The 9,982-nt window shown below is 40.0% G+C and overlaps 1 non-coding gene across 1 annotated transcript; it reads right to left on the minus strand.

Annotated features, from left to right (window-relative positions):
* Positions 1-825: 825 nt before the first annotated feature.
* On the minus strand, positions 826-988 carry LOC112530789. Its single transcript, XR_003072602.1, has one exon. It is a non-coding gene; the product is annotated as a U1 spliceosomal RNA (small nuclear RNA).
* Positions 989-9,982: the final 8,994 nt, after the last annotated feature.

Consider the following 9,982-nt stretch of genomic DNA (forward strand, 5'->3'; position numbering starts at 1 on the left):
ATAACAAAAATATGGTGTAGACAGCAGGAAAAGAAAAACAGCCAACACTCAGAGCCATATACAAGCATAGTACATTTATGGCTCCAAGTTTAGAAATCTCACAGGCACTGAATCAATTGTCACTTAAGTGGTAGTGACTAGGAGAGAGCATGAGTTAACTTAGACTTCAAGTCCTTTGCCTGAACTATCAGTTAGTGTTTAGACCCCTCAGCATTGCTTACCTCTTACCTCTTCTCATAATCCTGGTAAATTAGCCACATCTCTAGAAAATTATCCCAAAGGCTATTTGAGTGAAAATCTGAAGAACTGCACCTTGAAGATTCTCTTATACTTCAATTTAGTTTAGTTCACAGAATCTCAGAATCATTAAGGTTGGAAAGACCACTGAGATCAACTAGTCCAACCATCATCCCATGCCTGTGACTGCTCTAGGCCATGTCCCTCAGTGTGACATTTATCCTTTTCTTGAATGCCTCCAGGAATGGCGACTTTACCATTTCCCTCAGCAGCCTGTTCTAATACCACACCATTCCTTCTGAGAAGAATTTTGCCTAATATCCAACCTGAACTTCCACAGGTGCAACTTCAGGCTGAGCCCTACCTCTGCAACCTCCTTTCAGGATAGAGTAATGAGGCCCTGACCCTCCTCTTTTTCAGACTAAACTGTTTTCCTAAGCCATTTCTAACAAGATTTGTTCTCCAGACCCTTCACAGCTTCACTGTCCTTCTCTGGACACACTCCTGCACTTCAATGCCTTTCTTGTCCTGAAGGGCCTAAAACTGTACTTGAGAGGTGGCCTCACCAGTGCTGGGTACAAAGGAAAAAAATTGTGAGTGCAAACACAGTCCCCCGCTATCATATATTGTGCTGTCCAGTTTCCCGCGTATGGGGAAATCACAGGGTTCAGAACACCCAGAGAGCAGGAGATGAACCTCACCCTGGAAAACCACCTGCATGATCATGGTGTCTCTCCTTTCAGATAAGTATTAAACATGAGCAAGCTGACTGTACCTATTCCTTCTTGCCTCATCTCTCTTCCAGTCCAAATCTTAACACTTTACGACACAGTTTTGATATTGCAATCACAGAATCATAGAATGGCTTGGGTTGGAAGGGGCATCAAGGACTTTCTAGTTCCAGCCACCTGCAATGGGCAGGGCTGCTGCCCACTTGGTTGAGCTGCCCAGGGCCCCATCCATCCTGGCTCTGAATACCTCCAGGGATAGAGCATCTGTAACTTCTCTGGGCAGCCTGTGCCAGGGCCTCATCACTCTTACAGTTTAGAATTTCTTCCTTATTTCACTATCTCCTGTCTTTTACTTTAAAGCTATTTCTCCTTGTCCTAGCAGGATACTTCCTGATATAGATTTTCTGCAGGAAAAGGCTTCCGTTAGAATCATCAAATCATAGAATCACCAAGGTTGGGAAAGACCTCTAAGATCATCCAGTTCAACCATCCACCTATCATCAGTATTTCCCAATAACCATGTCCCTCAGTACAACATCTAAATGTTTCACTAACATCTCTAGGGTCAGTGATTTCACCACCTCCCAGGGGAGCCCGTTCCAGCACCTGCCTACTCTCTTAGAGAAGATGTATTTCCTAATGTCCAACCTGAATATCCCCTGGTGCAACTTGAGGCCATACCCTCTAGTCAAATTGCTAGTTACATGGGAGAAGAAAGCCAACCCTCACCTCACCATGACGTCCCTTCAGATAGTTGTAGAGATCGATAGTCATCCCTGAGTCTTCTCTTCTCCAGTCCACACAATTCAAGCTCCCTCAGCCACTCCCCATAGGATTCTCCATAAGGTTTGTGTTCCAGAGCCCTCACCAGTTTCGATGCCATTCTCTGAACGCACATCAAGGACTTGTTGTCCTCCTTATAGCGAAGGGCCCAAAAGTGAACACAGTACTCAAGCAGGGCCTCACCAGGGCTGAGTATCTTCCCTGCTCCTGCTGGCAACACTGTTTCTAATACAAGCCAGGATGCCATTGGCCTTCTTGGCCACCTGGGCACACCGCTAGCTCATGTTTAGCCGAGTATCAACTAACACCTGTAAGTATGTTTCTTCTACACAGTCTTCCAGTCACTCTGCCCCAAGCCTGTAGCATTGCCTGGGGTTGCTGTGGCCAAAGTGTAGAACAACACAGCACTTGGTCCTGCTGAACTTCATCCCATTGCCTCAGCCCAGCAATCCGGCTTGTCCAGATTGCTCTGCAGGGCCTTTCTTCCCCCAGGCAGGGCGAAAGGTTGACTGCCCTGTCTGAGGCAGGGAGGTTGAAACTTGATGATCCTTGGGGTCCCTTCTGCCCCAAGCTATTCTATGATTCTATGATTCTATCACACTTCTTGCAAGCCTGGTGTCATCTGCAAACTTCAGTAGGATGCAATCAATGCCCTTGTCTGATTCACCAGTAAAGATATCTAACATTTATCTTAGTACAAAACATTGTGGCCCCAGTACAAAACATTGTAGAACACATTTGTGACCAGTCACCAGCTGGATGTGACTCCCTTCACCACCACCTTCTGGGCCCAGCCATCCAGCCAGCTCTTTACCCAGTATAGTGTAAACCTGTCAAAGTCATGGGCTGCCAGCTTCTCCAGGAGAATGCTGTGGGAGACAGTGTCAAAGGCTTTGCTTGAAGGCTAGATGATAGACTACATCAACAGCCTTTCCCTCATCCACCAGGTGGGTCACTTGATCATAGAAGGAGATCAGGTTGGTCAAGTAGGACCTGCCTTTCATGAACCCATGTTGGCTGTGCCTAATCCCCAGGTTGCCCCACACATGCTGTGTGATCTCCCTCAAGATGATCTTCAGATATTAGAAGGCCACAGTGAATTCTCCCCTTCTGTTTTCCAGGACAAGCGTCATTTAGACAGGCTCATTCATGAATGATTTAAATGAAGAGTGTCTTGGAAAGAGATGATGCTCAGTGAGCTCTAGGCAAAACCATTTTCCATCTGCCATGTAGGCCTCCTCCATAGATGTCTCTTTTCTGAATTTTGCAAAGAAAAATTGGAGGATTACTGTTCCTACCACAACTACACATTTTCTAACATCACCTGCCTTATATAGCATCCTTATGCTTTGCAGTGTAGCATATCTTTTTATTACTTCTGATTAACACATAACAGCAGTGAGATAATACTGTTTCCAGCTTGCCTGCAAACCCAGGAGCTTCTCTTATAAATATTTCCAACAATTTTATGTTGTTGTGGTAAACTATAAAGAAACAGTTTACCCCTCTTTCTCGTAAGTCCTTCCTCATAAGGGAGATAGTCCAGGCTGCTCATCACCTTTGTGGCCTTCCACAGGACTCTCTTCTGCAGTTCCCTGTCTATCTTGTACTGGGGATCCCAGATCTGGGCACAGTATTCCAGATGTGGCCTCAACAGGGCAGAGCAGAGGGGGACAATCATCTTCCTTGTGCCAGCTGCACTCTTTTTAATGCACACGAAGATACCACTGGCCTTCTTGGCCACGAGGGCTCAGTGCTGGCCCATGGCCAGCCTGTAGTCCACCAGTACATCCAGGTCTTTCTCTGCAGAGATCCTTTCCAGCAGGTCATTCCCTAACCCATACAGATGCATGAGGTAATTCCTCCCCACATGCAAGACTCTGCACTTGCCCTTGTTCCTCCCTACCCAACTCTCCGACCTGTCCAGGTCTTGCTGAAATGGCAGCACAGCCTTCCAGTGTGTCAGCCACTCCTCCCAGCTTCATATCATCAGCAAACTTGCAGAGGTGCATTCTATCTCTTCATCTAGGACATAGATGAAGATGTTGAGTAAGACCAGACCCAGAACAAACTCCTGGGGAACACTGCTAGTTACAGGCCTCCAACTAGGCTCTGCACCATCAGTCACAACCCTCCAAGCTCTGCCAGTCAGTCAATTCTCAATCCACCTCACTGTCCACTTCTCTATCCCATATTTCCCATCTTACCCACAAGGATGTTGTGGAAGAAAATATCAAACATCTTGCTGAAGCCAAGATACACTACTCTCCATTTGTCTACTCAGCTGTATCTTAAACAAAATGATCAACAAAAAACAAGCAAGATACAAAATATTCCTTCAGTTTTGATTTCCTAAATAATATAGCTAAGCAAATGCCTTAGATTTTACAATTTTAAAATTTTATCAATTCCTAAAATAACTGTAAAAAGCTATGTAATTAGTGACAATAAAACTGAAAACTAGGAGGACAGATGCGATCCTCTTGGTACTCTTAATTGAGTTGGATGTAGGTGGATGAGATTTGTGGGTCCTATTCAGCATTCTTGCTTCGTTGTCTTCATCCTACCTTCTCTCAGATTAGTCCTTATTCATTAATCAGATTAATTTCATTCAAATATAGACCTCAAATTGTGACACATACATAAATACAACAAGGAGTTTTCTGGTCTTCCTACATTGGGAATAAGGCTTTACATTTCCTCTTAAGTACATACAAATATGAAAATCCCCTTTAGTGCCACAGCAAAGGTTTGTGATTTGTCAGTCAGGTTACTTGAATTCTGTCTATGTGATGTGAACTTCTAAAGCAGTGGTACTGAAAACCAGTCCATAACACTGAAAAAGTGCTGGTGTTGTGTTATAAAACTGCTTTCACTGCTAAACACTACATAACAATCTGTTAGTATCAACAAGATATTTATTTGTTTTTATCTGTAATTCAAAGTGCACACTTCAGCGGCCCCTTTAAGGCTTAAATATTCAGGTCAGCAACCTAAGAACCACTGGAAAACTTCCTAGCAACACCTCCTGTCACCATGGCAATGTGTTGCAGCAACACTGAATGGAGACCTGTTGCTACATAACAGGAAAGCATTTCTCTCTCTCTCTCTCTCTCTCTCTCTCTCTTTTTTTTTTTTTTTTTTTTTTTGGTAGACGCAAGTATTCTCTCGATAGCATAAAGATAATATGTAGATCCAACTAAAAACATATATATAGAGAGAGAGACTTCTGTTAGATGTAACAGAAAAAGTAGAAATAGTGTGTATAAGTGTGAAAGAAATGGAGAAAGTATAGAAAAGTTTTGCCCAAAGTCCCAGAACTTCAGAGGTCAAGGCTGCTTGAAGTCCTGTGAGCAAACAGCTCATGGTTTCTTTTTTTTCCTTTTTTTTTTTTTTTTTAATAGATTTTGTACATAGAACCCAAAAGAAAGAGTTGTTGAGCTTTAATTAAGTTCAGCCATGTGGCCAAGCCTGCTTACAGCATATGCTAATTTAAAGGCTTGGATTTTGTACAGACAGCTTCTTATTACAAGTGATGAGATTTTGCAGCTACTACAGAGATGTGGCAAATGTTCCTCCTGCCCAGAGAACATATATTTTCCTGAGTTTTGTACTGTACACTTATAAACATTTTAATAACTATGTTTTTACAGTGCCAACACCAGGTCTTTTTAATTTCTAAATGACAGCCTTAATTTTCAATTTGCTTATATCCCAGAATGAGGAGAAAAAAAAATGGAAGGGGGAATGGATATATTTCTTCTAGAAGTGCTAAGTAACAAAAAAAAAAAAAAAAAAAGACAATTTGATGTGAATACCAGCAGTCAGATGCTACATCTGGGTAACATCCACTGTACAAACAAAAGTATCTGCTGAACTCCACAAGTTATAAAACTGATTGTATTTGCATTTGAAGTTCATAGCGTAGCTATTGTGAATGTGTACTGGTAAAGGCCACTCAAAAGGAAAGAAAGGCAAATAAATCCTACCCATTCTACCTCCTTGCCAGAAGATTTATCTGAGAGACATTGTACAAGGGAGTTCATTTCTTCCTCACTTTCTTTTGTTTTGTCACATAAGCATGTATCATACACACTGAACATCATGCCAAGTATTCTGGACAGCAACATTTCTGTGAAAATTCTGCAATATTAAACAAACTCACTACAGTCGTATCCACCTCCTCTCCTCCTCTTAGTGTCGTCTTGGGATGTTCTATCTTACATTGTTCGTTTTGGAAATAATCTTGTTTTCTGGTTCACTGGAAAGTAACTAAGGCCTGATCCACCTTTAAACACAACATTTTAGATGCTACTAATCCTATGACATCCATATCAATATATATATTTTTATGACAGTCATATCTTACCTAGATACTCAACTTACTGATATCATAGTGAACGATGTATTAGATCTGCTTTCCCAGCACAAAGATGTATGCATACTGGGATTTCTACTAGCGAGACAGAGGCAGAAACGTCTACATCTCTAAAGATGGAAATTCATCAAGTCTGAGACTTAATACAATGGGGCAGCCAGAACAAATTACTTCTTCAAAAGACTCTGGAAGGAAGCTTTCCACAAGCCATAGCACGTAGGTACTCTAGGTACTAACCAAAATCAACATTTCCCCTGTCCAGGCAGAGCTCTTGGCTGTGTACTGCTGTCAGTAGTACCAGCCTTCACTGTTTACATGGCACCTCTTCCTCATATCAGAACCTTCTTTCACTGAGGTATTCTTCCTTCTCTGAAAGAAAAGCCTAGGAACTCCCTAACAAACTTTGATACAGGCAGGTCTGCTAACTTCCTCATCTTTTCTGTGGCTGACTTACAGTTCTACATTTCTTTCATCCCACATCATTAGATGACAAGGCTGCAATGACATCAATCTCTGACAGAGAGCCACCACAGCTATTAGAATAGTGTTTCTCTGTTTCATGAGGTGCAAGTCAACTAAGAAAAGTCAGAGGGCAGAAAAAGCAGAGTTTAACATAAAAACGTGCTGTCAAAGTGAAAAAGAGATATCAACAGATAATTCTCCAAGGTGTAGATGTGAATTCAGTTGGCCAGACTAATGTTTTAAACTAAACATCAAATTATTTGAATTTGAAGCATAATAAGAGTATGACCATTTCAAGAAGTAAGCCACAGGAAAAATATCCAAGTTCCCTACATTACTTTTTTCCTACAGAAGAATCCTCAGAAACTGGTAGTTCAATATATTTTTGATGGTCACAAATCTGTAGCTTTAATTCTCTGAAGAATACATATTTTATTTTTCTTCTCATTTCATAATGTCCTTGCTGCTTCTACTACCATTTACATAGATAAACATCGTAACTCCAGAAATATTCCTCACAGCCATGCAGCTGTACTTGTACAAACTGACATGGTATTTGCACATACCAACACAGGTAGTGACAGCAGAAGTGTTTTTACATGAAGTGAAAGGCTCAATTTTCCAGAAACTACCAAGTGAACAAGATCACTTTCCCTTGTTTCTAATGTTCTTGCACTGGATGTAGTGCAGATATCTTCCTTTTCATCTTTTTCTTGCATTGCTAAGTTGAATAATAAAATGCATAAATCTCACTCTGAACACAACTGTACCTAAGGTTTTCCAAAGATGACTTCAGTTCTGCCAACACTTTAGGAAAGGTGTATCTATCATGCTTTTGTGGTAGTCTGATCCACGCTGAGTCAGCAGGATGGCTCTTTTATCCATTACGTTCTTTCAAAAAGATGACTCACTCTATGGCAACTTGTGAATCTTCTGAGCTTGCAAAGGACCTGCAACCGACCGAAGTTCAAGTGTGCGTGCTACATGCCAAGCAAAATACACACCCTTTGCTCCATTCAGTAATCAGAGTGATTGTAATTAACAAGCTGAAAATTTATTTCCTAAATATGACTGAAGGAGGGCTGACGTAGACAAAATACAACACCATTAGTTTGCATAAGAGTATCCTACCTTTGACAGGCACAGCTTTCTGCTCCCATTAATGATTGCTTGAGTTGCAATATGCTTGGGTTGCGACATGCTTTTAGATCTAAGTTGTTTGTCACAGCATGAGTGGCATTAATTATTTCCACATATCTTGGCATCTCTTGTAGGCTTCTCCTGTCATTACAGAGCTCCCTCAGTTCCCCATTCTTCTGACATCTGGACTGGATCACTTCAGGTGATGCTGCATTTTAAGACACCAAAATGATAAGACTGAATGTTCACTAAGTGTTTTTTAACCAGTTTCACTTGCTACAACAATTTTCTTTTTGCTTCCACATTGAAGCTCAGTTCTCTGCAATCATACAGGTCAAATAATGTAGCCTTTGCCTATCACTGACCTACATGACAATTGCACGACAATTACAGCCTGAGAGAACCTTAAGATATAATTCCCTATTCAGATTCATAAGGATAAGTTTTGAGTAATGTCTGCTACTGCTAAAGGGCAATGTGGCTCTCCACGATCAAAAGGAAAGGAATGGAAAGAGAAACCCAACAGAGAGAACTTGTGCACAAATGACTGGAGAAAGGATAACGCTAGCAGTTATTTTTAAAAGTGCACACTATCTGGTGTTTGCATAATATACATGTATACACAGACAGCAGCAAAATCATAATTCAATTGTCACAGTCATTGACTGGGTAGCTAGTATAAGTTCAAGGAACTTTATAAAGTTGATGATGTAATCATCTTTGGTACAAGTGATAAAAAAACCCCTACTTAACCATTACAGCCTGTCAGTAAACAGCACTTCTATTGATCCATGGAATCAATGACACCTGAGTAGTTATGGTCTTCCAAGTCATTGATCTGCAAACCAAACGCTTTCAAAGTGGACTTTGACACAATTTACTGCTGGAAGTGCTGATTATCAACATAGGAGTTATTTGTTCTTTACATAGAAGGTGAGATTCTGATTTCATCTGAGTTACTCAGAGGCCTTAATTGTGCCATTAAGTTCTTTTAGAGTAGTTTGTTTCTGGTTTAAATCATCAGGGGCTTGATACGTGTCTTCTCTGCTCTGTTTTGCTGCATCTCACTCTGCTGGCAGATTTTTATCCTTTTTTCTTTCATTTGTAAACTAAGAATAGATATCTCATGATTTTTAAGGCCAAAAGGACTGTTGCCAAAAGGACTGTTAAACTCAGAGATTTGTTTGACTAAGCATATGTTACACATCAAATTATACAAATATAATTGTATTAAATGGATTCTAAAATCTATCAATAAGAATTGCTATATAAGAGTTATTGTAACTACAGAAAGATTCTGCTAAATCAAGAAAGGAGGAATTAAGTGAACTGAAAGTCTTGCTGATGTCATTCATCTTGCCTAGTATTGTATTTTAATTCCTCCGCAGATAAATGACTTTTTCAATACACATACATATAGAATTTGAGTCCTGACTGAGGTCTGTGGACAACACAGAAGAACTGCGTTTATCATAATTTGAAATATTATAAATTGAATAGTGGCAAGTAATTTTTCTGATATGCTCATCCTATGGAAAGGGAAATTTTCTCTGGAAAATCTGGGGAATTTTTTTTTGTCAAAGATTCACAGTGTGATCTCAGTATAACATCAGTAAATGTTTACATTCATAGTTTCTCTTCCTTACATTTTTAATGAAAAAGTCATCCCAGTTTTCCTCTGGCTGGTCTAAGTGTCAATTTGACGCCCCATTATATCAGCAATCCATGAAAACTGACCTGTTTCCCGTATCTGCTTCTGAGGTTTTCTCCTTTCTCATTATAAGGCAGATTATATATAAATATAAACCTAAAATTTAGTTGTTCTCTCTTATTTATTTCTTCTGAAGAATGTTGATGTAATAGTCACACTGTAATAAAGAGCTTAGAATTCTTGGTAATTTTTTGATTTAGCTAAGAGCCAGGATGTCTTAGTACTCTACCTAAGGTGATAATTTTTCTTTGTGCTACTTAAAATAAGCAATATTGTATCTAGTCAAGTCATAGTAATCTACCAAACTCAGATAGAATAAAATAACATCTAGAAATTAATTCTACTTTATAAATTTATGAATAATTATCATAGATTACAATACTATTGTTGTAGTTCGTGAAAAGAAAAAGAATTAAAAACAAGAAAAGCTGTTGAAATATATTAATAAAAGACAATAATCTTAAACCAGTCCTTAGAACTTCTTAAATTATCTCAAATTGAGACCAGTGAAAGAGGATCTAAGAAACTCGACAAAGCAGC

Source organism: Gallus gallus, chromosome Z (assembly GCF_016699485.2).
Source record: "Gallus gallus isolate bGalGal1 chromosome Z, bGalGal1.mat.broiler.GRCg7b, whole genome shotgun sequence".
Taxonomy (NCBI): Eukaryota; Metazoa; Chordata; class Aves; order Galliformes; family Phasianidae; genus Gallus; species Gallus gallus.